Source organism: Eleutherodactylus coqui, chromosome 8 (genome assembly GCF_035609145.1).
Source record: "Eleutherodactylus coqui strain aEleCoq1 chromosome 8, aEleCoq1.hap1, whole genome shotgun sequence".
Classification (NCBI taxonomy): Eukaryota; Metazoa; Chordata; class Amphibia; order Anura; family Eleutherodactylidae; genus Eleutherodactylus; species Eleutherodactylus coqui.
Genome location: NC_089844.1, coordinates 166,912,987 through 166,937,611, shown reverse-complemented (window position 1 = coordinate 166,937,611; position 24,625 = coordinate 166,912,987). Strand labels below are relative to the sequence as shown.

Here is a 24,625-nt window from a genome sequence, read left to right as displayed (position 1 = left end):
TGGGGTAAACGGACTCACAGGACTGTTGGCAATCTAAAGGGTTAATATGGCACTATAGTTAATAGTTGAGCAAGGTCCTGCAAGGCTTACTTATGTGTTATTAAAGTGTAATGGTATATAATAATAATAATCTTTATTTGTATAGCGCCAACATATTCCGCAGCGCTTACATAGACAGGGGGGAATACAGAAAGACAAAAGTACAAAAAATTACAGAACCACGGTTACATAGTAATCAGTTGGTGGAAACAATAGGGAAGGGTCCTGCTCCAACGAGCTTACATACTACAAGTAATGGGGGGATACAAAAGGTAAAGGGCTGGAGATGTGCACGGTATGGCGGGGTGGAGAGTGAGGGATTCTATACACAAACAATGGTCAGATGTTTGGCCGTGTGACGGCAGAATCGGTATGACTGCAGGGGCAGTTTATGACAGCTAGCAGGGATTGCAGTCAATAGGTCAGGGAGCATGTTATCAGGCGGAGTACAGAGGAGTCGGTTTAGGGTATGCAGTATGCCTCCCTGAAAAGGTGCGTTTTTAGAGCACGCCTGAAGTTTTTCGAGTCCTGGATTGCCCGGGTATCCTTTGGTAATGCGTTCCAGAGGGCTGGTGCTGCTCTGGAGAAATCTTGGAGGCGGGAGTGAGAAGTTCGAATTAGAGGGGTGTGCAGTCTAGTTTCGTTTGCCGAGCGGAGAGCCCGGGCTGGGTGATGGATTGAGATGAGGGAGGCAATATAGGGGGGTGCTGCACTGTGGAGGGCTTTGTGGATTAGGGTAGTAAGTTTAAATTGAATTCTGTATTTAACGGGCAGCCAGTGCAGTGACCGGCACAGGGCAGAGGCGTCCGAGTAGCGGCTGGACAGGAATATGAGCCGGGCTGCGGCATTCAGGATGGATTGGAGAGGGTAGAGTCTGGTGCAGGGGAGGCCGATCAGCAATGAGTTGCAATAATCGAGTCGTGAGTGGATGAGGGATGTTTATAATGTTATGCATAAAGGGTTAATGGCGATGGTGTAATGTGCCTGATGGGATGTAATAGACTGTAATAATGATGAGGTGTAATGGTGCAGTTAGGCACATGGCATAGAGTGTATATGGGATTGAGTAATGAAGCCTGAAAGTGAAATTGCTAGTTGATGATGTGACGACCTCTAGACTTTAGTATAGTGTATGACATGTTTTACGCCTTCTGTAAGTGGCATTGGAAGTTAGGGCCTATAGCCAGCATAAGGATGTATTTAGCAATTACACTGCAAGGAATACGATGTAAAGCTATTCTGATAAAATATGTTTAAAGTCATGTGCCTTTTTGCTGCCAGGAGGAACTAATGAGGTACTGCGCTGTATATGTCAGCAAAGGACGAAAAACATGTATTTTGAGCCGCTTTATGTAAAGTACTGCTGCTTTAAGCGAGAGTTTACAGTAAAAAGTACAGGAACCCTCCTATGAGGTATAACTATGTTTATTATGCCATCCTGAACCCGTGTCATACCCTCACCTGCGACTAGTTACAGCACCAAGGAGTCTAGAGGAGGACATAGGGGTCTGGAGGAAGACAGAGGGGTCTGGGGGAGGACAGAGGGGTCTGGGGGAGGACAGAGGGGTAAGGAGGAGGACAGAGGGGTCTGGGGGAGGACAGAGGGGTCTGGAGGAGGACAGACGGGTCTGGAGGAGGACAGAGGGGTCTGGAGGAGGACAGAGTGGTCTGCAAGAGAACAGAGGGGTCTGCAAGAGAACAGAGGGGTCTGGAGGAAGACAGAGGGGTCTGCAAGAGGACAGAGGAGTATGAAGGAGAACAGAGGGGTCTGGAGGGCACAGAGGGCTCTGGAGGAGGACAGAGGGGTCTGGAGGAGGACAGAGGGGTCTGGAGGAGGACAGAGGGGTCTGGAGGAGGACAGAGGGGTCTGGGGGAGGACAGAGGGGTCTGGGGGAGGACAGAGGGGTCTGCAAGAGAACAGAGGGGTCTGGAGGAGGACAGAGGGGTATGGAGGAGGACAGAGCGGTATGGAGGAGGACAGAGGGGTCTGGAGGAGGACAGAGGGGTCTGAAGGAGGAGAGAGGGGTCTGCAAGAGAACAGAGGGGTCTGGAGGAAGACAGAGGGGTCTACAAGAGGACAGAGGTCTCTGGAGGGCACAGAGGGGTCTGCAGGAAGACAGAGGGGTAAGGAGGAGGACAGAGGGGTCTGGAGGAGGACAGAGGGGTCTGGAGGAGAACAGAGTAGTATGGAGGATAGAGGAATATGGAGGAGGACAGAGGGGTCTGCAAGAGGACAGAGGGGTCTGCAGGAGGACAGAGGGGTCTGCAGGAGGACAGAGGGATCTGGAGGGCACAGAGGGGTCTGCAAGAGGACAGAAGAGTATGAAGGAGGACAGAGGGGTCTGGAGGGCACAGAGGAATCTGCAGGAGGACAGAGGGGTATGGAGGAGGACAGAGGGGTATGGAGGGCACAGAGGGCTGTGGAGGAGGACAGAGGGGTCTGGAGGAGGACAGAGGGGTCTGGAGGAGGACAGAGGGGTCTGGGGGAGGACAGAGGGGTCTGGGGGAGGACAGAGGGGTCTGCAAGAGAACAGAGGGGTCTGGAGGAGGACAGAGCGGTATGGAGGAGGACAGAGCGGTCTGGAGGAGGACAGAGCGGTATGGAGGAGGACAGAGCGGTATGGAGGAGGACAGAGGGGTCTGGAGGAGGACAGAGGGGTCTGGGGGAGGACAGAGGGGTCTGGAGGAGGACAGAGGGGTCTGAAGGAGGACAGAGGGGTCTGGAGGGCACAGAGGAATCTGCAGGAGGACAGAGGGGTATGGAGGAGGACAAAGGGGTCTGGAGGGCACAGAGGGCTCTGCAGGAGGACAGAGGGGTATGGAGGAGGACAGAGGGGTCTGGAGGGCACAGAGGGGTCTGGAGGGCACAGAGGATCTGGAGGAGGACAGAGGGGTCTGGAGGAGGACAGAGGGGTCTGGGGGAGGACAGAGGGGTCTGGGGGAGGACAGAGGGGTCTGCAAGAGAACAGAGGGGTCTGGAGGAGGACAGAGGGGTCTGGAGGAGGACAGAGGGGTCTGGAGGAGGACAGAGGGGTATGGAGGAGGACAGAGGGGTATGGAGGAGGACAGAGCGGTATGGAGGAGGACAGAGCGGTCTGGAGGAGGACAGAGGGGTCTGGAGAAGGACAGAGGGGTCTGGAGGAGGACAGAGGGGTCTGGAGGAGGACAGAGTGGTCTGCAAGAGGAGAGAGGGGTCTGCAAGAGAACAGAGGGGTCTGGAGGAAGACAGAGGGGTCTACAAGAGGACAGAGGTCTCTGGAGGGCACAGAGGGGTCTGCAGGAGGACAGAGGGGTAAGGAGGAGGACAGAGGGGTAAGGAGGAGGACAGAGGGGTCTGGAGGATAGAGGAATATGGAGGAGGACAGAGGGGTCTGGAGGAGGACAGAGGGGTATGCAAGAGGACAGAGGGGTCTGCAAGAGGACAGAGGGGTCTGCAAGAGGACAGAGGGGTCTGTAGGAGGACAGAGGGGTCTGGAGAGCACAGAGGGGTCTGCAAGAGGGCAGAGGAGTATGAAGGAGGACAGAGGGGTCTGGAGGGCACAGAGGAATCTGCAGGAGGACAGAGGGGTATGGAGGAGGACAAAGGGGTCTGGAGGGCACAGAGGGCTCTGCAGGAGGACAGAGGGGTATGGAGGAGGACAGAGGGGTCTGGAGGGCACAGAGGGGTCTGGAGGGCACAGAGGGGTCTGCAAGAGAACAGAGGGGTCTGGAGGAAGACAGAGGGGTCTACAAGAGGACAGAGGTCTCTGGAGGGCACAGAGGGGTCTGCAGGAAGACAGAGGGGTAAGGAGGAGAACAGAGGGGTCTGGAGGAGGACAGAGGGGTCTGGAGGAGAACAGAGGAGTATGGAGGATAGAGGAATATGGAGGAGGACAGAGGGGTCTGCAAGAGGACAGAGGGGTCTGCAGGAGGACAGAGGGGTCTGCAGGAGGACAGAGGGATCTGGAGGGCACAGAGGGGTCTGCAAGAGGACAGAGGAGTATGAAGGAGGACAGAGGGGTCTGGAGGGCACAGAGGAATCTGCAGGAGGACAGAGGGGTATGGAGGAGGACAGAGGGGTATGGAGGGCACAGAGGGCTCTGGAGGGGGACAGAGGGGTCTGGAGGAGGACAGAGGGGTCTGGAGGAGGACAGAGGGGTCTGGGGGAGGACAGAGGGGTCTGGGGGAGGACAGAGGGGTCTGCAAGAGAACAGAGGGGTCTGGAGGAGGACAGAGCGGTATGGAGGAGGACAGAGCGGTCTGGAGGAGGACAGAGCGGTATGGAGGAGGACAGAGCGGTATGGAGGAGGACAGAGGGGTCTGGAGGAGGACAGAGGGGTCTGGGGGAGGACAGAGGGGTCTGGAGGAGGACAGAGGGGTCTGAAGGAGGACAGAGGGGTCTGGAGGAGGACAGAGTGGTCTGCAAGAGGAGAGAGGGGTCTGCAAGAGAACAGAGGGGTCTGGAGGAAGACAGAGGGGTAAGGAGGAGGACAGAGGGGTCTGGAGGAGGACAGAGGGGTCTGGAGAGCACAGAGGGGTCTGCAAGAGGGCAGAGGAGTATGAAGGAGGACAGAGGGGTCTGGAGGGCACAGAGGAATCTGCAGGAGGACAGAGGGGTATGGAGGAGGACAAAGGGGTCTGGAGGGCACAGAGGGCTCTGCAGGAGGACAGAGGGGTATGGAGGAGGACAGAGGGGTCTGGAGGGCACAGAGGGGTCTGGAGGGCACAGAGGATCTGGAGGAGGACAGAGGGGTCTGGGGGAGGACAGAGGGGTCTGGGGGAGGACAGAGGGGTCTGCAAGAGAACAGAGGGGTCTGGAGGAGGACAGAGGGGTCTGGAGGAGGACAGAGGGGTCTGGAGGAGGACAGAGGGGTCTGGAGGAGGACAGTGGTCTGCAAGAGGAGAGAGGGGTCTGCAAGAGAACAGAGGGGTCTGGAGGAAGACAGAGGGGTCTACAAGAGGACAGAGGTCTCTGGAGGGCACAGAGGATCTGGAGGAGGACAGAGGGGTCTGGAGGAGGACAGAGGGGTCTGGGGGAGGACAGAGGGGTCTGGGGGAGGACAGAGGGGTCTGGGGGAGGACAGAGGGGTCTGGGGGAGGACAGAGGGGTCTGCAAGAGAACAGAGGGGTCTGGAGGAGGACAGAGGGGTCTGGAGGAGGACAGAGGGGTCTGGAGGAGGACAGAGGGGTATGGAGGAGGACAGAGCGGTATGGAGGAGGACAGAGCGGTATGGAGGAGGACAGAGCGGTCTGGAGGAGGACAGAGGGGTCTGGAGGAGGACAGAGGGGTCTGGGGGAGGACAGAGGGGTCTGCAAGAGAACAGAGGGGTCTGGAGGAGGACAGAGGGGTCTGGAGGAGGACAGAGCGGTATGGAGGAGGACAGAGCGGTATGGAGGAGGACAGAGCGGTCTGGAGGAGGACAGAGGGGTCTGGAGGAGGACAGAGGGGTCTGGAGGAGGACAGAGTGGTCTGCAAGAGGAGAGAGGGGTCTGCAAGAGAACAGAGGGGTCTGGAGGAAGACAGAGGGGTCTACAAGAGGACAGAGGTCTCTGGAGGGCACAGAGGGGTCTGCAGGAGGACAGAGGGGTAAGGAGGAGGACAGAGGGGTAAGGAGGAGGACAGAGGGGTCTGGAGGATAGAGGAATATGGAGGAGGACAGAGGGGTCTGGAGGAGGACAGGGGTCTGCAAGAGGACAGAGGGGTCTGCAAGAGGACAGAGGGGTCTGCAAGAGGACAGAGGGGTCTGTAGGAGGACAGAGGGGTCTGGAGAGCACAGAGGGGTCTGCAAGAGGGCAGAGGAGTATGAAGGAGGACAGAGGGGTCTGGAGGGCACAGAGGAATCTGCAGGAGGACAGAGGGGTATGGAGGAGGACAAAGGGGTCTGGAGGGCACAGAGGGCTCTGCAGGAGGACAGAGGGGTATGGAGGAGGACAGAGGGGTCTGGAGGGCACAGAGGGGTCTGGAGGGCACAGAGGGGTCTGCAAGAGAACAGAGGGGACTGGAGGAAGACAGAGGGGTCTACAAGAGGACAGAGGTCTCTGGAGGGCACAGAGGGGTCTGCAGGAAGACAGAGGGGTAAGGAGGAGAACAGAGGGGTCTGGAGGAGGACAGAGGGGTCTGGAGGAGAACAGAGGAGTATGGAGGATAGAGGAATATGGAGGAGGACAGAGGGGTCTGCAAGAGGACAGAGGGGTCTGCAGGAGGACAGAGGGGTCTGCAGGAGGACAGAGGGATCTGGAGGGCACAGAGGGGTCTGCAAGAGGACAGAGGAGTATGAAGGAGGACAGAGGGGTCTGGAGGGCACAGAGGAATCTGCAGGAGGACAGAGGGGTATGGAGGAGGACAGAGGGGTATGGAGGGCACAGAGGGCTCTGGAGGAGGACAGAGGGGTCTGGAGGAGGACAGAGGGGTCTGGAGGAGGACAGAGGGGTCTGGGGGAGGACAGAGGGGTCTGGGGGAGGACAGAGGGGTCTGCAAGAGAACAGAGGGGTCTGGAGGAGGACAGAGCGGTCTGGAGGAGGACAGAGCGGTCTGGAGGAGGACAGAGCGGTATGGAGGAGGACAGAGCGGTATGGAGGAGGACAGAGGGGTCTGGAGGAGGACAGAGCGGTCTGGGGGAGGACAGAGGGGTCTGGAGGAGGACAGAGGGGTCTGAAGGAGGACAGAGGGGTCTGGAGGAGGACAGAGTGGTCTGCAAGAGGAGAGAGGGGTCTGCAAGAGAACAGAGGGGTCTGGAGGAAGACAGAGGGGTAAGGAGGAGGACAGAGGGGTCTGGAGGAGGACAGAGGGGTCTGGAGAGCACAGAGGGGTCTGCAAGAGGGCAGAGGAGTATGAAGGAGGACAGAGGGGTCTGGAGGGCACAGAGGAATCTGCAGGAGGACAGAGGGGTATGGAGGAGGACAAAGGGGTCTGGAGGGCACAGAGGGCTCTGCAGGAGGACAGAGGGGTATGGAGGAGGACAGAGGGGTCTGGAGGGCACAGAGGGGTCTGGAGGGCACAGAGGATCTGGAGGAGGACAGAGGGGTCTGGAGGAGGACAGAGGGGTCTGGGGGAGGACAGAGGGGTCTGGGGGAGGACAGAGGGGTCTGCAAGAGAACAGAGGGGTCTGGAGGAGGACAGAGGGGTCTGGAGGAGGACAGAGGGGTCTGGAGGAGGACAGAGGGGTCTGGAGGAGGACAGAGGGGTATGGAGGAGGACAGAGCGGTATGGAGGAGGACAGAGCGGTATGGAGGAGGACAGAGCGGTCTGGAGGAGGACAGAGGGGTCTGGAGGAGGACAGAGTGGTCTGCAAGAGGAGAGAGGGGTCTGCAAGAGAACAGAGGGGTCTGGAGGAAGACAGAGGGGTCTACAAGAGGACAGAGGTCTCTGGAGGGCACAGAGGGGTCTGCAGGAGGACAGAGGGGTAAGGAGGATAGAGGAATATGGAGGAGGACAGAGGGGTCTGGAGGAGGACAGAGGGGTCTGCAAGAGGACAGAGGGGTCTGCAAGAGGACAGAGGGGTCTGCAAGAGGACAGAGGGGTCTGTAGGAGGACAGAGGGGTCTGGAGAGCACAGAGGGGTCTGCAAGAGGGCAGAGGAGTATGAAGGAGGACAGAGGGGTCTGGAGGGCACAGAGGAATCTGCAGGAGGACAGAGGGGTATGGAGGAGGACAAAGGGGTCTGGAGGGCACAGAGGGCTCTGCAGGAGGACAGAGGGGTATGGAGGAGGACAGAGGGGTCTGGAGGGCACAGAGGGGTCTGGAGGGCACAGAGGGGTCTGGAGGGCACAGAGAGGTATGGAGGAGGACAGAGGAGTTTGGAGAAGAACAGGGGTCTGGGGGGCACAGAGTGGTTTGTAGGCGTAATGAGTGGTCTGGAGGAGGAAAAAGCGGTCTGGAGGAGGAAAGAGGGGCCTGGAGGAGGAAAGAGGGGCCTGGAGGGCACAGAGGGGTCTGGCAGCAGCTTTTTCGCTGCTGTACATTCAAAACACATGCCCACCCGCTCTCAGTATGTATGTGTATGGGGGTGTTGGGCAATATACCCTCTATTGGCCTCCATTGGGTGAATGGGGGCCTGATGCTATGTTTGGTGTATATGCCAAGAGAATTCCAGGTGCATACGTTGTATGTTGTATGTGTTCACAAAATGTGATCTGAGTCTAATGTGTGGCTGCGGGATGCCCTGTAATTTGTCTTGCTTGTCTCCCGTAGTTTCTTATGGACCATGGGGCTATCGCGTTAAGGACTTTTGGAAAATAAGACATCAGAGAGTCTAATGTGTGGCTGCGGGATGCCCTGTAATTTGTCTTGCTTGCCTCCCGTAGTTTCTTATGGACCATGGGGCTATCGCGTTAAGGACTTTTGGAAAATAAGACATCAGAGAGACATTCTCTACCTCTTCTATGAGGACATGTTAGAGGTGAGGAGATTACGTCAGAATAGGCTTCTTTATACAAATGTGGCCGTCTTGTGAGAGCTGATCAGAACTTCTAAACTTCTACTTAGGACCCAAAGCGAGAAATCAGAAAAGTGATGAAGTACATAGGGAAGGATCTACCCGATGATGTTCTGGAGAAGATCCACCAGCGTACAACCCCATGGCCAACTACAGCACCATCCCGAGCTCCGTCATGGACCAAACCATCTCACCCTTCATGAGGAAAGGTATGAATGCTTACCTCCCATTAATGTCTATTACAGTAACATCTATGTCTGCCATCCTAGTCACTAAATCTTGTATTTCCTTCATTCCAGGAACCTGCGGAGACTAGAAGAGTCATTTCACAGTGGCTCAAAATGAAATATTTGATGAATATTACAAGAAGGGGATGTCTGACACCGACCTGACCTTCCGCTTCTAGGAGCATGAAATCACCTGTATACACCTGTATACATTTTTAGAACTTTTTAGATTCGGATTCTACTCTTTTTGGCCTTTTATCTTTTTGGTATTAGATCTAGTATTACTATTCCCTGTATGGAAGACACAGGATCCTCCTCCTCGCATTCATTTACAACCTGAATTGTCTTTTGTACCTGTTAAATGTTAATTATGTGTAACAATATCCTAATTGTGTTTGTTTATAGTCAGGAGTGCATTGCCCTCTGACACACAAAAAGGAACCTATCCCTGTAATGTAAGGAGCTGTAAGACCTGCTCACATATACTGACTGTGGACAGGATACGGATCCCCAACACACAGCAGGACTATAAGATCCCGGGGATATTCACATGTTCCACGTCCAATGTTGTGTACCTGATCCTGTGCAGTAAATGTCCTGTTGGGGGGCTTTATATCGGGGAAACAGGACAAAAACTGAGAGCCAGGATGAGATCTCATCACCACTCAATTAAAGAGGGAAAGACGGAATTACCTGCGCCTAAACATTTTTCTAGTCACGGACACAACATAGCACAGATGGGATGAGAGTTATCATATTTAAGGGCAACTTCAAGTCTCAGCGTCACAGAAGAATTTGGGAGTATTAATTTATGGCCATTTTTAATACCCTCAAGAATAAAATGACCTCGGAGTGGGGTTCTTGTATCAGGGGAGAATATGCAAAATCTGAAGTAGAGCTAACACACAGGCCTGGTGACCCCCTAATATCAATTTAGAGACCATATAACTGTCATATTCCTTAGCAGTGGACTAATTAAGTATTTACTTCTCTGCTCATCTTGTCTGGTGTTTGTTACCATGCAGGGTGGCGCAGGGTCCCGTGGTCGGCGCGCGTCGCTCTGGTGTCGGCTCCGGCGTCCTGGAGCTCCGGAGTCGGTGCTCGCCCGGCAGCGTGGGGCAGCCAGTGTGCGGCGGCGTGGGCGTGTCCGCCCGTAGGGTGCCGCCCGCACTCCTCCATCTTTCTTATGCAGCTGTGGGAGAGTCGGCTCCTCCCACTCTCTGCCCCTGGGCTGAGTCTTGCAGTTATAAGGCTGGCAGTGACCTGAGCTCACTGCCAGTTATTGGTTCTGTCAGCGTCTAGTAGGTCCTGTCTGTCTCAGTTCAGCCTCTAGTTTGTTTGTCAGCTCCTTTTTTCTCCAGCTTTGCTTTTGCTCTGCCTTTTCTGACGGTCATTTCCATCTGCCTTTCTGTCGGCACTCTGTCCCCTACTAGTTAGATCCATCTTGTGCAGTCGCCAGGTCCCTAGCCAGGGTAGGGACCGCCATCCAGTTGTCCGCCTGGGGTTAGCCAGGACCGAGGCAAGTAGGCAGGGACAGTGGGGTGCGGGAAGTTCAGGGCACCCCACCTGGCACTCGGGGGTCAGAGTGCCGTAACATAATTACTGGCCCTTAAACTGTTTTCTATGGAGGCGATCAGCGCCCTTGCGAACCAGCTGCAAGCCCTGGTGCCGGTGGTCCAGGATTTATCCGCCCATATGGCAGCCCAGGAGCAGCGGGTGTTGTCACAGGGTCCGGACGCCTTAACCAGCCCAGAACCTAAGTGCCCTCTTCCCGAGGTGTTTTCTGGGGAGAGGAACAAATGTTTTGTTTTCCAACAGGCGTGTCGCTTGTTTTTTCGGATGCACCCCCGTTCTTCCGGGTCGGAGGCCCAGAGGGTCGGGCTTATAATGTCCCTGCTGCGGGGCTTTTTCCATCGCCGAGGGTTCCTCCTGCCTGCAGTCCGTGAACTCCTTTTTCCAGGAACTCGGGGGTATCTTTGACGAAGTGGACCGAGCGGGGTTGGCGGTTTCGCGCCTGTTGGCGCTGCATCAAGGGTCATTTTGTGTGGAGGCTTATTGCTCCATCTTCAGACGCTATGCGGGGGATACGGCATGGAACGATAGCGTTCTGAAAGACGTTTTTTCTGCAGTGCCTCTCGGACGCAGTAAAAGACCTGTTGATTTCCCACCCCGTTCCCGGGTCTTTAAGGGAGGCAATGGAGCTAGCGGTGAAGGCAGATAGGAGGCTCAGGTCTAGGAAGCAAGACAGGCAGGCCCGTAGAGTCAGGGAGGTCGTTTGCCCTGGTCCCTCTTCTTCCTTACCAGTCTCTGTTCCCGAGCCGATGGATGTGGATCCGCTGGACACCAAAGAGCGATGCCGGATCCGATTGTTGCATAGTCTCTGCCTCTACTGCGGGAAAGCTAGACATCGGGTGATAACCTGCCCCCTGAGGTCTCAACGCTCGCAGCCGGAACCATCGGAAAACTCAGAGTCCTAGGCAATTGTAGGGAGCATCGCCTAGGACTTCAGGTACTTCCTAAACTTTTGGTACCGTGTCAGGTTAGATTCCGGGATTTTTCCCGATCAGGGCAAGCGTTTATTGATTCTGGAGCAGCCGCTAACTTGATAAGCCTGTGTTTTGTCCGATCCCTGATGGATGAATTTGTGGCGCTGAAGACGCCAATTCATTTTACCAGTATTGATGCTACCCCTCTCTCCACAGGCCTGGTATGATGGAGGACCCCAGGATTACAGTTCACAGTGGGGATTCTCCACTCGGAAGAACTGTCTTTCCTGGTTATGGAAAAAATGTCGGTTGATGTGGTGCTTGGTATGCCCTGGTTGGCACTGTACAATCCCCAATTTGATTGGTCCACCTGGGAGTTGACTCATTGGGGATCATCCTGTCATAATCACCTATCTACTATAGCCATGTGCTCCGCAGATACAGTGCTCATTCCGGAGTATTTGTCAGACTTTCAGGATGTATTCTCCAAAAAACTGTCTGAGGCTCTACCTCCCCATAGGGAGTGGGACTATGGTATTGATCTGATTCCCGACAGTCTCATCCCTAAGGGAGCCATTTTCAATTTGTCAGGCCATGAGCATGAGGCCTTCAAGTCCTATATCTCAGAGGCTCTGGCAAACCGACATATCTGGCCGTCCAGGTCCCCTGCCGGGGCAGGTCTCTTCTTTGTAGAGAAGAAGGACGGGACACTAAGGCCTTGTTTGGATTATCGGGCCTTGAATAAAATCACAGTGAAGAACCAGTGCTCCTTGCCCCTAATTCCTGACTTGTTGAATCAGGTGGTAGGGGCCCACTGGTTCTCCAAACTGGACTTACGGGGGGCTTACAATTTAATTCGCATTAGAGAGGGAGATGAATGGAAGACGGCGTTCAACACCCCGTTAGGACATTTTGAATGTCTGGTCATGCCTTTCAGACTCTGTAACGCCCCCGCTGTGTTTCAGGGTTTTATGAACGCGGTCTTTCATGACTTCCTGGGGGTATTTCTGGTCATATATCTTGATGACATTCTGGTGTACTCGCCTGACTGGGATTCACATGTGCGGCACCAGAGGTTGGTCCTGACCCGTTTGCGCGAGTATCAAAGTTAGAGAAATGCACATTTGGTTCTAAACAAGTATCTTCCTTGGTTATGTAATTTCACCCACGGAGATTCAGATGGAGTCTGATAAAGTAGCAGCAATCTCCCAATGGGTCAGACCAGACAACCTTAAAGGAGATGTCCCGCGCCGAAACGGGTTTTTTTTTTTTTAAACCCCCCCCCCGTTCGGCGCGAGACAACCCCGATGCAGGGGTTAAAAAAACCACCCGCACAGCGCTTACCTGAATCCCGGCGGTCCGGTGACTTCAATACTTACCGCTGAAGATGGCCGCCGGGATCCTCTATCTTCGTGGACCGCAGCTCTTCTGTGCGGTCCACTGCCGATTCCAGCCTCCTGATTGGCTGGAATCGGCACGTGACGGGGCGGAGCTACACGGAGCTACACGGAGCCCCATAGAGAACAGCAGAAGACCCGGACTGCGCAAGCGCGGCTAATTTGGCCATCGGAGGCCAAAAATTAGTCGGCACCATGGAGACCAGGACGCCAGCAACGGAGCAGGTAAGTATAAAACTTCTTATAACTTCTGTATGGCTCATAATTAATGCACAATGTATATTACAAAGTGCATTATTATGGCCATACAGAAGTGTATAACCCCACTTGCTGCCTCGGGACATCTCCTTTAAGGCTCTCCAGCGGTTCTTAGGTTTTGCAAATTTTTACCGCAAATTCATTAGGAATTACTCGGTTATTGCTCAACCCCTGACCGATCTGACTAAGAAGGGGGCCGACTTGGAAAAATGGTCGCCTGCAGCCCTTGAGGCCTTTAGTCATCTAAAAGGGCCATTTACGACTGCCCCGGTGCTAATACAGCCGGACGCACGACTACCCTTTTTCATTGAGGTAGATGCGTCTGAAGTGGGGAGAGGAGCAGTATTGTCGCAGGAAGTCAGTGGGAGATCTGGGTATAGCCCATGTGTGTTCTTTTCGCGGAAGTTTAATTCAGCAGAACGCAACTATGACGTGGGTAACCGTGAATTACTGGCTATCAAATGGGCTCTGGAAGAGTGGCGACACCATCTTGAGGGTGCTAGACACCCAATTACCGTGTATACTGATCACAAGAATCTGGTATATCTCGCCAATGCTAAAAGACTCACAGCTCGTCAAGCCAGGTGGGCGTTGTTCTTCGCCAGGTTTAATTTCGTCATGACATATATCCCAGGAGAGAAGAACGTGAAGGCGGACGCCCTGTCACGGAGTTTCGGGGTGCCAGATAGTGAGACTATGACTCCCGAGAATATCTTGGCCCCTGGCGTGGTGGTCCCTCAACTACAGAATGCTCAGCAGGACGCTCCTTCGGGGGTGCTGGAGGGCAGATGGTTTGTGCCAGAGACCTTACGTCTTAGAGCACAGGTGTCAAACACAAGGCCCGCGGGCCGAATCCGGCCCGCCGCCTCATTTTCTGTGGCCCGCCGGCTATGCAGTAAGTTCCCTCACCTCCGTGCTGAAGTCAGTAGGCGATCTTCACTCAGCTTGTTTTGTCTAGTGCAGACAGTAATAGAGGAGTGCCGATAGCAGACTGACAACGGCCGCGGAGGAGGGAAGAAGAGTGCAGAGAACATGATCTGTGCAGCAGGAGAGCGACGCTGAGGAGGAGCAGCTCCAGGGTGAGAGCCTGGTCAGCGCTGACCTCCTCTCACTGGCGCAAGAAGGACTGAGAGCAGCCAGTATACCAGCCAGTGGGACCATATTGGATGCAGATAAGTATAAATATGTGTATCAAAATGCAGAAGTGTCCTTGTGTGCATATGTGTCTGTATGTATATATGTGTGTGTCTGTATGTATATATGTGTGTGTCTGTATGTATATATGTCTAATAGCGTGCGTATATGTTTAGAATGGTGTGCGCCTGTGCGTGTGAATGCGCAGAATGGTGTGCGTCTGCGCAGAATGGTGTGCGTCTGTGCGTGCGTCTGCGCAGAATGGAGTGCGTGCGTCTGCGCAGAATGGAGTGCGTGCGCCTGCGCAGAATGGTGTGCGTCTGTGTGTGTGTATGTGCAGAATGGTGTGCGTCTGTATGCGCAGAATGGTGTGCGTCTGTATGCGCAGAATGGTGTGCGTCTGTATGCGCAGAATGGTGTGCGTCTGTATGCGCAGAATGGTGTGCGTCTGTATGCGCAGAATGGTGTGCGTCTGTGCGTGTGTATGCGCAGAATGGTGTGCGTCTGTATGCGCAGAATGGTGTGCGTGCGTCTGCGCAGAATGGTGTGCGTGCGTCTGCGCCGAATGGTGTGCGTATGCGCAGAATAGTGTGCGTCTGTATGCGCAGAATGGTGTGCGTGCGTCTGAGCAGCACGGTGTGCGTGCGTCTGCGCCGAATGGTGTGCGTGCGTCTGCGCCGAATGGTGTGCGTCTGCGCCGAATGGTGTGCGTGCGTCTGCGCCAAATGGTGTGCGTCTGTGCGTGAGTATGCGCAAAATGTGTGCGTCACTGGCCTCTATGGAGGACCTTACTACCAATCAGGCCACTGTGGGATTCACTTCTACTTTACTGTCTTACAGTTAGAATCGGCCCTTTGAAGGCACCCATAAGGCTGATGTGGCCCTCGGTGAAAATGAGTTTGACACCCCTGCTATAAGCGCTGTACAAACGATAAGGCATGGCAATGTAAAAAATGTTAAAAAAAACCCTTTTTTTATGCTTTTTCTAATATTAGCATAAAAAAATGGGGGGAAAAATTAAAACCCCACATATTGGGTATTGACGCGTCCGTAACAACGTGTACAAAAAGTTGAACACGCTTTTTATTTTGTACGACAAAAAGCGTAAAAAAAAACGCTAAAAAAAAGAGGAAAAATGCTAATTTTTAGCATTTTGCCTCCCAAAAAATGCAATAAAAGTGATCAAAAAAGACGCACATTCCCCAAAATGGTACCAATAAAAACTACAGCTCGTCTCGCAAGAAATAAGCCCTCATAGAGCTCCGTACATAGAAAAATAAAAAAGAGTTACAGGACTTTGAATGCAGCTATAGAGAAAAAAAAGATTTCCCAAAAAAAGGGGGTTTTATTGCAAAAAAGTGTAAAAACCTAAAAAAAATATAACAATTTTGGTATGTTGTTACCGTACCGACCCGCAGAAACAATTTAGTGTCATGTATGCTGCATGATTAACGCTGTAAAAAAAAGAAAAAAGAAATCTATGTCAGAATTGATGCGTTTTCTCTCCCTGTTATCATAAAAAAAATAATAAAAGTTTTACGATATAGTCTATGTACCCGAAAGTGGCACCGATAAAAACTACAGCTCGCCACGCAAAAAACAAGCCCTTATACGGCCGCGTCGACGGAAAAATAAAAAAGTTATGGCTTTTGAAAAATGGAGATGGAAAAATACCAAAAAAATCACTTGGTCCTCAACGCCAAAATAGGCCGTGTCATTAAGGGGTTAAACAACCTCATTTTCTCAGCAAGAGGGGCTGGGATCAGAAAAAAAAACCTGATACAGTCCAAAGCCGATCTCCTCCTTCATCAGGGGCGAGAATAAATTGACTTCTTCGTTAAAATAGCAAGGGAGGGTCCTGCTGCGCAGATACCCGATGAGCGCCTCTATGACCTGTAGTAAGCGGTCGGCTATACTAGACTCTGACCAATCAGATGAGTCATTACTGACATGGAGAAGAACACGTCTTAGATGGGTTGAAGACAGTTGGCCAAGTCCTGAGCGCTGATGGCCGATATTCTTTAGTATGTGTAGGCGCTTCTGTTGAATCGTTGCTGTCTAGGCCCTGGAGCCGGAGAATCTCCTCGAGGTAAAAGGTCCTTTGCCAGGGGTTTTCGGACGGGGCGGTAGAGTGGGGGTATGCCAGCAGGATAATGTCTTTGGATCAGCCTAAGGTCATGAGTGGCAACAACCGGCCAAACATTGCACTCAAGGACCGTCCCGATCGATGGCCAGTTAATGGACGATGTGATGGTCTTGTGCAAGGACTCCACGATTATCCTGGTAGAAAGGTAGCCCCCCAACATATACCTGTCCCATGGACTAAGCCCCCAGACTGTATACTCAAGAATAACCCTTTTAATTATCCAAAATAGAGGGTCATTGAGGATAGAGCGCCATTGAGGATAGAGCGCCATTGAGATGGTCCACAGATCCGGTTCAAGTATTAGAGGCAGTAATACGTAAGCCTGGTCCAAACTGGTAACGGGGAGGCCATTACCCAGGGAACCCCCCAACTGCATGGCGAACAAAGGCATTTCGGGGTGCTTTGCCTTCAGAAAGTCCTGTAGTTCGCTAACAAAGTCCATCAGCAGCTGTCTGGCCACTTGTGTCTTGTCTTCGGGCACAACTGCTTTGTGGATGTAGTAATGCAGGAGGGTCTCCCGTACGGTGAGGCACATAGGGGTCTTCTCAGCAGCAGGGGGTTGTGGAGGATCACTGCTCGAAGCTGCGACATCTGGAAGGATGGAAAGAAAAGAATCAGGCTCTCCTTCGCTCCATCTCTTGCTATAAAAGGAACCGGTCAACTCCGAACGGCACTGAACACTAAGTTATAGTGTGTGGGGAGGCGGCGGGAGTCAGGGGGGATGTATTACCTTTACTCACCTACTCCTGCACTGCTCCACTCACCTGCTCCTAGTAAAGTCCGCACGCAGTCAAAAAAATAGGACCATTTTCAGAGCGCTGTGCGAACACAGTCCCATAGGCTTCCAGGGGAGAGCGTGTGCACAGCAGTTTGAAAAGAGCTTGGACACGGCAGGAGGGTCAAAAAGAAAAATACATTTTTTTGGCTCTCCCAAGGTGTCCACGATCCGTCCAAAAATCTGACTCTTTTCAAACTGCTGTGCCTCCCCCAGATTCTCAGGGGCGTAGCATTTAGGAATATGTAGCGTTCACGCTCCCTAAGGGACATTCATAGAAGATTAGACGACAGTTTCTCACACAAAAAAGCTGCAAATTTTTGCACGTGGGGATCTGAGCAAAAACGGGCAACTTTTTCACTTTCTAGGTCACTGACTACCAATTATTTTTTAAAGAGCGTGGCTTGTCAGAAAGGGGGTGTGGCTAGCACAGAGACACATGTATGTATAATATACGCTGGTGTAAACTATACCAGAAATGAACACCAGATCGGATCCTGCATACATTTCTGATTAGGGGCATGGAGGAGCTGAGATGTGCCTAATATATGAAGAGTTGTGCTCCTACTCATGTATTAGGTGCGTCATGCCCCGCTGGAAATATTAAGACCAGCACTTGAAATACGGGGCTTAATAACATTTCCCTGGTGTTGTAGTCTGAAGTAGAAATAAACCAGATTTCTGTTAGCAGCTTTGGGTATGACTGGAGTAGAGATGTGATATAGCATATTATATATGATATTATATCCACTGGTGAGGACACTTTCGGTTCCTCTGCTGACCCGTGACAGGCGGGTCGGGCTCGGGTGCTGCTAATGCACTGCTCAAGTCCGGGCAGGTTGCTTTTCACAGACGTTTGGGGGAGGCCTTCATCGGAACGGCTTACTTCCAGCTTTCTTCTATGGTTTTCTCTTCCACTTTCTCGTCAGGGGGCGATGCTGCTCGGTGAATCAGCTGCAGACAATAGGAGTAGAATTAGCCATAATCATGTGCAGAATCAGCTTTACAGCAATGACTCATTTAAAGGGACCATGACCCAAATGGATATGTATTTTTCATTTACACAGTGCCAAATTTGAAATCTCCTTTAACGGGGTCTTTCCCATTAATGACATTCTTCACTTTTTTACACGAAAGGCAATATATGTTTGATCACTGAGGGTCCAACTGCTGGAACTCCCAGCGATCCTGAAACTAGCTCATCCGAATGCCCCATATGAATAGAGCAGCAGTGCGTATGTTGAACCGCTCCCCCGTTCCCTGCTACTATGGGAAGAAGGGAGATGGATGTCCTTGGCAATCTCCTTCTGTCCCATAGAAGTGAATGAGACAGTAGTCATGCCTGTCCATCGCCACTCCATTCATGTGAGGCATTTGGGTGCACCAGGCTCAGAGTCGCTGAGGGTCCCAGCAGTCAGACATGTATCCCCTATTCTGTAGACAGGGAATAGAGCTCTGAAGTGCTAAAACCCCTTTGAGTATAATTTACCACTTACATATAATTCCTGAGTTATATCATGTCTTATACTCCAGTCACACATAAAGCGGCAAAAAGGGGGGCAGCTTTTTGCCACAAACGGCTAATCGCACCGCGGGAACTTACTTTTTTTGTTCGCAATGCATAGCCAATCGCACCGCAGGTACATTTTTCTTTGTTCACTACACATGGCCAATCGCACCACGGGCACTTCTTTTTGCCACACTTGGCCAATCGCAAGGTGGGCACCTTTTTTTCGTTTCCCCACACACAGTCAATCGCACCTTGGGCACCTTACGGCTAATCGCGCCATGGTCACCACTCTTTTTCGTTTGCCACACACGGCCAATTGCACCATGGGCACCTTTTTCTTTGTTCGCCACACACGGCCAATCGCACTGCGAACACCTTTTTTTTGTTCACCACATGCAGCCAATTGCACCGCATTGAGATGCAGCAGATGTCAGTCCGGAGGCAATGGGTCCCAGAGAAAAACACATAGTGTCCCAGTAAAAATAACACCCCCCTAGTGTCCCCAGTAGTAATAGTACCCCTAGTAATAATGCCCTCATAGTAGCCCTAGTAGTAATAATACTCCATAGTGACCTCAGTAGTAATAATGGCCCCCCATAGTGGCCCCAGTAGTAATAATGCCCCTATAGTGGCCCCAGTAGTAATAATACCCCCATAGTGCCCCCAGTAGTAATAATGCCCCTATAGTGGCCCCAGTAGTAATACTGCCCTCATTGTGGCCCCAGTAGTAATAATACCCCTATAGTGGCCCCAGTAGTAATAATGGCCACCATAGTGGACCCTGTAGTTTTAATGTCCCCATAGTGGCCCCAGTAGTAATAATGCCCCCATAATAGCCCTAGTAGTAATAATACCCCCATTGTGACCCCAGTAGTAATAGTGGCCCCCCTAGTGACCCCAGTAGTAATAATACCTCCTTCGTGACGCCAGTAGTAATAGTGGCCCCCATAGTGACCCCAGTAGTAATAATACCCCTATATCACCCCTCTTTGACGTTCTCTCTGGATGTGGCTGGTGTTTTTTAGCATGAAGTAGCTGACAATCAGGAATACTGGAGATCTGGAACCCCTTCCCAGCAAAACTGTGAGTCCGAGGTAAGAGCCGGGGGTCTGGTTGCTGATGGTAGTGGGGGTCTGCTAATTATAATTATAGATCCCCAGCGTACGGCCCCCAAAGAAAGGAATTGGCCCGTACTGCCCCTTATTATGCCCTTTACGGGGTCCGCAGGACAACTAGCCGCGTTACGCCATATTACGGACGCGTTCTCCCTACAAGCGTTACTCTGAGGATTTGTTACAGATGCAGTCAGAGCCGACGATCATCTGTGAATTCTACTGGATGGCAGTAAAGTACAGGGGCAGAAAAAATGGGAGAAAAATAAAAATCCGTAAGAAAAATAGTCATAAAAAACATCTTTTGCGCACTTTTCCACTTTTGTTAAATAAATAAAAGACCCGCATTCGGTATTGTCGCATCCGTAATGATCTGTACAAAAAACGGAACCGACTTCTGATCCCGCACGGCAAACGGGGTAAAAAAAATGAACACACAAAAAAATAACGAAACTAAAATTCTTTTTGGGTCATTTTGCCTCCCCAAGAAAACACAATAAAAGTGATAAAAAAAACACATGTAGCCCAAAGTGGTCCCATCGAAAACTGCACCTCGTCACCGAGCCCCACTGGTCAAAAATAAAGTTATGTGATTTTGAATGCAGCGCTCTAAAACGAAGACCTTCCAAATATGACTCAATGTTATGGCTTTTAAAGAGCGGAGATGAAAATCCCCCCCCAAATCGTCGCATCCTTAAGCCTAAACTAGGTTGTGTCACTAAGGGGTTAATGCCTTTAACTTGATGCACAACAACACTGGCAGCCCTGGAGACGTCACATGGCAGATCACCGTAGCAACAGAATGTCCAGAGATCTCACCCGGCGGCCATCTTGTGTCAGTTGAGCTGCACAGCATGCAGATGACTGGTGCAGGTATGTAGCTCCTCCCTCAGCGCTGAGGCCGCGCCCACACATGGCGTAGCTGGTAAAATGGGCACATCTGGGCGTGGTGAGGCAGAGTTACTGAAGGCCTTCAGTGTTTTGGCGTACAACAGTTGGACATGATGTTGCGCAGCATCTTGTGCGCCGTGCGGGGGACTTTTTACACTTTCTTACACCGGCCACACTACTTTTTAAGAGAGTGGGCGTGGCTTCACATTATGTATTTGTGTTACCCATGTTTATATTCTGTGTAAGTATGTGTTCAGTCCAAGTCGGACGTAACAGATGTTTTATTAGACTTCTATATACTGTAACACGGGGAATTTATTGCAACTTACACTTTATTATAAAATGTTGTTAAAATGTGAAATTTCTCCTAATTTACCCGGAGCTGCTCATATAGAGAATTCAGCTTCCTGTAGGAACTTTCCATAGATGATTTAGAGCTAGCTCCGAAAATAGTGCAGCTGAATGTGTCAGCAGCGGATTGGAGTGATTGTGTGAATGGCGCTGACAGTAGGTGAGTGATGGCTGAGGCTCATATCAATTATTAGCTGTACTGGCATTACAAATGAGTGACGGAATATTTATTGACATGCAGAATTTTTCTCTTTTTCTTGAGGCTGAGGCTGGATTCACATGAACGTATATCGGCTCGGTTTTCACGCCGAGCCGATATACGTCGTCCTCATCTGCAAGGGGGGAGCCTGGAAGAGCCAGGATCAGGAACTGAGCTCCCGCCCCCTCTCTGCCTCCTCTCCGCCCCTCTGCACTATTTGCAATGGGGAGAGGCGGGACAGGGGCGGGGCTAATTTGCGGAACTTAGCCCCGCCCTGTCCTGCCTCCTTTTTTTTGCAAATAGTGCAGAGGGATGGAGAGGAGGCAGAGAGGGGGCGGGAGCTCAGTTCCTGCTCCTGGCTCTTCCATCTCCCCCCCCCCCTGCAGATGAGAACGACGTATATCGGCTCGGTGTGAAAACTGAACCAATATACGTTCGTGTGAATGCAGCCTAAGGCTGGGGGTCACACGGCAGATTCTTGGCGGAAATCTCGCGGTTTGGCCGCAGTGAAAAAACGTGAGTTTTTCGCCAGCAGAACTGCTGCTTCAAAACCCGCGGCAGTTCAGAAGCGGCCGCACGCTCTTCCGCTGCGGCTGACGCTCCCATAGAGGAGAGCGTGGCCGCAGCGGGAAAAAAAATGGACATCCTGCGGTCGGCTTAGCCGCAGCGGATTTGCCGCGGCGAAATTCCGCATGGAATTTCCGCGGCTAATCCGCCCTATGTGAAGCCAGCCTAAAAGTTGCATGAGAGAAAGATGGAACAGCATTAAAGCTGTAAAATATATAATTAAATATTCTATTTATCTGTGACATCAGGCAAAACATAATTTTTTAATTAGAATCATCCGTAAAAACTTCCCTGGCTCTGGATATTGCTCTTAGATACCGTATATACCGGCGTATAAGACGACTTTTGAACCCCGAAAAATCTGCTCTGAAGTCTGGGGTCGTCTTATACGCCGGTAATACAAAAAAAAAAAGTGTAAAAAAAAAAAATCATTACTCACCTTCCCCGGCGTTCTGTCGCGCTCCGGCAGGATGTCGCTCGCTCCTCGTCCCCTGCGCAGCATTGCTTTCTGAATGCGGGGCTTGAAATCCCCGCCTCCAGAAAGCTAATACACACGCCGTCAGCCATTCAATGACAGCATTGAATGGCTGTGATTGGCTGAAGGCGCACGTGTGTTAGCAATCACACCCATTCAATGATGTCATTGAATAGTGTGATTGGCTGAAGCCACGTGTGTTTTAGCCAATCACAGCCATTCAATGATGTCATTGAATGGCTGTAACTGGCTGACGGCGTGTGTATTAGCTTTCTGGAGGCGGGGATTTCAAGCCCCGCATTCAGAAAGCAATGCTGCGCCGGGGACGAGGAGCGAGCGACATCCTGCCGGAGCGTGACAGAACGCCGGGGGAGGTGAGTAATGATTTTTTTTTCTCCACTGTATTACCGGCGTATAAGGTGAAAGTTGGGGGGTCGTCTTATACGCCCCGTCGCCTTATACGCCGGTATATACGGTACTTGTTATTGCACCCCTGCTCTTCTTTTTGCCCCCTCTTAGAACATCCATCTAATGTGTTCAGTGTTGGTGAGAAGTAGTCACTCGTAGTACACTGATTCTTATTGGTTGGCCTGTATAATTGCAGAAGTCACTTCACTGCCTACATGGAAGAGGATCCAGGCAATGGGACTGATCTACTTTCTGATGTCATACCCTTCTTGCCATCTTTCTTTCACGTGGACAATACGCTGTCCATATGCGTACATCCGCACGGATACTGCACGCATATACAACCACGCGTGATTAGTCTCCGTAATCATTTGCAGGTCTTTCGCTGCGGATATCCACACGCCGAGTATGACCCGTTCGTGTGAGCACGGCCATAGACCCATCAGCCCAAAGCAGTGATGTACGCCATGCAGTATAGCAGATCTCTACAGTACAGGATTAAAAGGGTTCCATCTGGTCTACCTCTATAGAATAAAACTACTCTAGTGATCAACTGATCAATGCAGGTCCAGCGTCTATAACACAAACAGCAGGAAAAACGCAGTGTTATATAATGCGCCATTTAAAAGGACTGAAGAACCATTTGTGTTGTTTATTAATTAAAACTAAATTCTGAAACATCTTAGATTTCCTGAGCTGTATGTAACAGCATTCAGGGATCTGATTGGACAGGAGGGAACCCATTGACTTTTATGGGAGACTGTTGTAGACATGTTCTGTGACCTGTGCGGGGATCATTTTGCAGGGAGGGAGTAGATAGTTACAGCCTATCACCTATAGTGAATGGTGGAGCCTGCTTTATCTACATATAGGTTTCACCTCTCAGTGTAATCCTGCCTGTGATGTGAGCAAGATGACTGCTGCAAAGTTTTTTCCACAGATCAGGAAGTATCAGCCTTCTATGAGGCTCTGTGGTCAGTATGAAAAATGCAGGATTTTATGATTTTTTTTAAATACAGTAAATTAGAAAACATACAAAAAAATTCTTAAAAAATATGTTTAAAACAAAATGTCATTTATATAAAAGTTTATTTTCTCATGACACATTTCCTTGAAATGAATGAGCAACCATGTAATACAGAGTCAAATAGAATCTACTCTTGTTCATAGAGGGGAGTCTTGAGTTTGGGATCCTTGTCAATGACATCCATATAGAAAACGGCGTAGTGTCCCTTTAAACAGGTAGATTTCCAATCCATGTAATGTCTGTGTATTTCGCAGACATCACACAGACCCATTAGAGCCAATTAGGCTACTTAAATAGGTGTTTTTTCACAGGGACTGATGATCTGTGTGAACAACATCACAATATGTCCTTTTTTTTGTCTGTATCTCAGGCTTCTCCCTTCAGTCGGCGGATGAATCACTGACTAACATGTTACAAAATGACACGAGATAGGAGTATTATTTTAATGCAATCAATGAAGGTTCTGTTTTAATCCTGTGTTAATTAGTGAATTAGATCATTTATATATAGTGGGGCCTACTAGTGATATCTGGTTTAAGGGTGCGTTCACAAGAGCGTATATCGGCTCGGTTTTCATGCCGAGCCGATATACATCCTCCTCATGTGCAGTGGGGGGGGGAGCCTGGAAGAGCCAGAAGCAGGAACTGAGGCTCCCGCCCCCTCTCTGCCTCCTCTCCGCCCCTCTGCACTATTTTCAATTAGAGGAGGCGGGACGGGGGCGGGGCTAAGGGCTGTGAATTAGCCCCGCCACCGTCCCGCCTCTCTTCATTGCAAATAGTGCAGAGGGGTGGAGAGGAGGCAGAGAGGGGGCGGGAGCTCAGTTCCTGCTCCTGGGCTCTTCCAGCCTCCCCCCCCCCCCCCCTGCACATGAGGACAACGTATATCGGCTCGGCGTCAAAACCGAGCCGATATACGCTCTTGTGAACGCACCCTCACAGTGAAGTGTCTCCCCTTAGTCGGTGACATCATAGTGTTCTGTTTAACCCATTTAGGACCAGCCACCATAAATTTACGGCGGCTGGTCCTGGGCTTAGAGCACCGCCGATAGTAAAATTACGGCGGTGATCTAAGTCTCCTGCCTCTGCAATCAGTCAGAGGCAGGAATGGGTTATCAGCTGTTAGTGACAGCTGATAACCCGGAGCAGAAGGCAGGAGGGGTTTTTAACCCTTCCTGCCTTCTGCTTCCCCGATATGCAGTGCTCAATGAGCA

The 24,625-nt window shown here is 51.5% G+C and overlaps 1 pseudogene; it reads right to left on the bottom strand.

Annotated features, from left to right (window-relative positions):
• Positions 1-15,697: 15,697 nt before the first annotated feature.
• LOC136578000 (mitochondrial dynamics protein MID49-like) lies at positions 15,698-18,665 on the bottom strand (annotated as a pseudogene).
• Positions 18,666-24,625: the final 5,960 nt, after the last annotated feature.